The sequence below is a fragment of the Sapajus apella genome, unplaced genomic scaffold (assembly GCF_009761245.1).
Source record: "Sapajus apella isolate SASKATOON/1434 unplaced genomic scaffold, GSC_monkey_1.0 scaffold5653, whole genome shotgun sequence".
Taxonomy (NCBI): Eukaryota; Metazoa; Chordata; class Mammalia; order Primates; family Cebidae; genus Sapajus; species Sapajus apella.
Window position 1 is genome coordinate 1 of NW_022442577.1, and position 4,366 is coordinate 4,366.

The window sequence follows — 4,366 nt, forward strand, 5'->3', positions numbered from 1 at the left end:
TCACGTGCGGGCGCTGTCACGTGACACCAGGTCACGTGGGGCGGTCGTGCCTGGCGCACCTGGGCTGGGGTTTCGCGGCTCTGCGGTCCTGGCGCGCTGGCGCAGCCTCGGAGCCCACTGCGCCGGGAGGCTGGGATGGTGAGGGCAACGGGCCGGGCAGGAGAGGGAACGGCCTGGGCTGGGGCCGCTGTCCCTGCTGCCCTCAGGCTCAGCCTGTCTCCTCGTTTTTTTCGCTGCAGAGGAACCGGATGACCCCCGACCAGGAGCGGGCGCCGGCGTCCGAGCCCGTGTGGGAGCGGCCGTGGTCGGTGGAGGAGATCCGTAGGAGCAGCTAGAGCTGGTCGCTGGCGGCCGACGCTGGCGTGAGAGGCGGGCCCGGGGACGCGAGGGCGGCGGGGGTGACGCTCGGCCTGCGCGCGGGAGGACAGGGCCGCGACTGCCCCTGTACCCGGGCCGTCGGGTTGCCTGCACTCTTAGGAACACAGGCCCCTCATAGCCCTGGAGAATGCCAGCCTGGCAGCCCCCGGCCACCGGGGAGAGCGGCGGACCCGGACCGCGGCCCAGACGCGGCGGTTTCTGGGGGTTTCTGGCAGTGCCGCTCAGCTCCATCCAGAGGGGAGATCCCTTTCCGCCACGCTGAGGGATTGCTCCAGCACTAGCGAGGCGATTCTTGTTGGGACCTGGACTAAGTGGGGCGGGAGACAAGCCAGTATGTGGATATCCTTTAGTGAGATTCTTCATGTCGGGGGCCCAAAAAGCTCCCTCAAAACTGTAATTCCAGAGTCCTAAATGAATAGGATTTTTGAATAAGAGTGGTAGCTGGTTATCTGACCCTTGCTCTGTGATCTCTGTAGACTGATAACCAAAGATGACTTTTAAAAAGAGACAGGGTTTTGCCCTGTCACCCAGGCTGGAGTGCAGATGGCTCGATCTTAGCTCACTGCATCCTCCGGGGCTCAGGTGATCCTCCTACCTCAGCCACCTGAGTAGCTGGGACTATAGGCAGGCTCCACCACACCTGATTTATTTACTTTTAGTAGAGACAGGGGCCTTGCTATGTTGTCCAGACTGGTCTCCAGCTCCTGGCCTCTAGCGATCACCCCACCTCAGCCTCCCAAAGTGCTGGGATTACAAGGTGGACCACCATACCATTAGCTCACTGCCACTCTTTTGATGAGCTTTGTTAGTGATTTTCAGTGTCTCTTGGTTTTAGTAGTTGTCAAAAGGAGCATTCAGACTGGACGCGGCGGTTGACGCCATCCGTCTGACACTCTCGCAAGATCTCCGCTGTGATCCCCCAGAAGCCCTTGACTGCCCTGTAGAAGGCACAGAACGCAGGCGCACACTCCGTCCCGCCCTTGCAGTGTCCTTTCGCCCTCCATGAATAAATCAAATGAAGCAAACATGTTTTTTTGAAGGCAAATTCTGTGCCGAGGACCATCCCAAGTGATTCATATGTCCTCACAAAATAGATATTATTTAGATACAGAAGTGATTCTCATAAGACATAGCAGGGCATATGACGTATGATTACTCCTTTGCCACATATTTTTTTCTAAAGATTGAGTAAATAGGCCGACGGCGGGGGATCCCGCCTGTGATCCCAACACTTTGGGTGGCCGAGGCGGGTGGATCACGAGGTCAATAGATCTAGGCAATCCTGGCTAACACGTGAAACCCTACTCTACTAAAAATACAAAAAATTAGATGGGGTGGTGGCACGCGCCTGTAATCCCAGCTACTTAGGAGGCTGAGGCAGGGGAATCGCTTGAACCTGGGAGGCGGAGGTTGCAGTGAGTCGAGATCACGCCACTGTACTCCAGCCTGGGTGACAGAGCGAGACTCCGTCTCAAAAAATAAAAAAAAGGATGAGTAAATTAATATTCAGGGCCCAGATGCTTTTTTTCTTTCTTTTCTTTTCTTTTTTCTTTGAGACAGGATCTGGCCCTGTTGCTCAGGCTGGAGTGCAGTGGAACAATTTCAGCTGGGGGCAACCTCTGCCTCCTGGGTTCAAGTGATTCTCCTGCCTCAAACTGCTGAGTAGCTGGGATTACGTACATACATGTCCCATGATACCCGGTTTTAAAATTTTTTTTGTGGAGACAGGTCTTGCTGTGTTGCCCAGACTGTTCTCAAACTGGGCACAAGCAATCCTCTTACCTCACCTGAGATTACAAGCGTGAGTCACCACATCCAGCCTACAGCCCAGATTATAACTCACATTATTTACTTGTGACCAGTTGTTAAAATAGTGCTTCTTTCTGTCTCAGTTTCGACAGAGGTCCTCCATACTTGGTTGGCAACTGCTTCCCCACATTCCCCGGCAAAGGAGAAGATCATAGCAGGGTTTTATGGATCCCACCCAAGAGTGGCTCCTACATGGGGCAAGGCAACCTCATTACAAAACAGCAGAAAGAGTAGATTCTGATGCAGAAGCTAAGACGACAATCATAGCCTGTGAGTGGAAGGGGAGCTGTGGAGAGGCCCACAAAACTCCCAGGAGGAAGTCAGCCTAGAACATGACCTCAGGCAGAAGGAGCCCTTAATTCTCCTGTCCCCTATTCCCTCACAATTCAGATACGCCCCTGAAGGAGACTTCATATGACTCAAAATGTAACTCAAACCACCATTTAAAATTATCTGAAGCTGACCAAGAAAGCTAAGGGACCTGTCTAGATTGCTCAGCTGGCCCACATAGCATATTTAAACAGATGGGGGACAAGGGAAAATAAAGCTGTTTATCAGTTGCCCACTGATTGTTCAACAGATGACTGTTTGCCTATTTCTGATCTGTCACATACATACAGCTGACTCCAAGACCCAGGAGAGCAGGGTTCTCTCCCGAGATCTCTCTGGTTCACTGCTGTACCCCCAGGTCCAGAGCACTGCCAGGCCCAGGTGCTCTGTACAGGCCTGTTGAATGAACAAATGTTCTCTATCACAGAAACTGTCAAAAGAGAATTGATGTTGTCATTGTTTTAAGCCATTAAGTTTTGGGTGCTCTCTGTATAGCAGGAGATAACTGATGCTGAGGCCTTGCTCCCAGGCCACTCTCCATCAGCAAGGCAGACCCCTGGCCTTGAATTCCCCTCGGCCTGCATGTGGCCTTGGGGGCACTTGTTCAGGCTGTCTTGTTCTAACCTGCTTTCAGCTCAGGCAAACACAGAGGAATGTGGGGGACACATCATAGAAGACACTTCCTGATGAAGAGGAAGGAGGGATAAACAGGAACACCTTAAAGAAAAGAAGGGATCTAATTTCAGCTTGAAGACACACATTTTTTTTATCCTTTACCAGCCAGCAGGACATGGGCAGCAGAGTGCAGACATCACAAACAGCAAGAGTGGCAGCAGTCCCCCGAGTAAGGGACACACAATGACCCATTACAGAGTTTAGGAAAAATAGAACTTTTATTCATATGCATTTTGTTTGGGGTTGGATTTTTTTTTTTTTTTTTTTTTTTGGACGTCTGACCCTTTCACCCAGGCGGGAGTGCAGTGGTGTGATCTTAACTTACTGCAAGCTCCGCCTCCCGGGTTCAAGTGATTCTCCTGCCTCAGCCCCAGAGTAGCTGGACTACAGGTGCCTGCCACCATGCCCAGTTTCACCATGTTGGCCAGGTTGGTCTCAAACTTCTGACTTCAAGTGATCCGCCCACCTCAGCCTCCCAGAGTGCTGGGATTATAGGCATGAGCCACTGTGCTCAGACATTCATATGTATTTTTGTCTCCCTTTTTAAATGTTTTGTATGCTTTATAATGTGTATTAAATCAATGTATATATAAGTTACAAATTAAAAGTACACACATATTCAAGTGTTTGCTCAAAAATATTTTACTGATAGGCAGGGCTACACCATCATAGACTATTAGAGGCCAGAGGAGAATGAGGCCTGGCCTGGGAGCCCTGTGCCTACTAGAAGCACATTACGATATCCATCCACTGACACCACAGGGCCTATTTGGGTCCTTCTTCTCCACCACACTTATCTTGCAGGTCTCCTTATTAAAGATTTTCCGGCAGTTGTGTCTGTCATAACCCACAGGTGTAGAAACACTGTCATTGAGACAAAACCAGAGCCTGTTAGAGGAGAAAGGGCCACCAGAACCCCCTCCTCAGTGCCACCCCTCTGTTCAGAAAGGCACCCACGCTCCAGCTGGCTGGAGTGCCTTCACCAACTTAAGGAAACCTCTTGACTGGCAGCCCCAGAGTGTGACCTCCAGGAACATGGACCAGTCTATACTGTAGAGTCACACAGCCCACCCCTACATTCCATCCTGCAGTCACAGAAGGTCAGCGGTAGGTGCTGACAGGCAGAGGCAAGTCTGGCTACTCTGGAGCTAGGCAGCTTGTTCCAGGCTGGCTC

At 51.6% G+C, this 4,366-nt stretch overlaps 1 long non-coding RNA gene across 2 annotated transcripts; it reads left to right on the forward strand.

Moving 5' to 3' along the window:
* Positions 1-17: 17 nt before the first annotated feature.
* LOC116547939 lies at positions 18-3,478 on the forward strand. Of its 2 annotated transcripts, none has more exons than XR_004267241.1 (3): positions 18-138; positions 240-362; positions 2,271-3,478. It is a non-coding gene; the product is annotated as an uncharacterized LOC116547939 (long non-coding RNA). The 2 variants fall into 2 exon arrangements; XR_004267240.1 differs by lacking the exon at positions 2,271-3,478 and adding an exon at positions 1,217-1,398.
* The last annotated feature ends 888 nt before the right edge of the window (positions 3,479-4,366 follow it).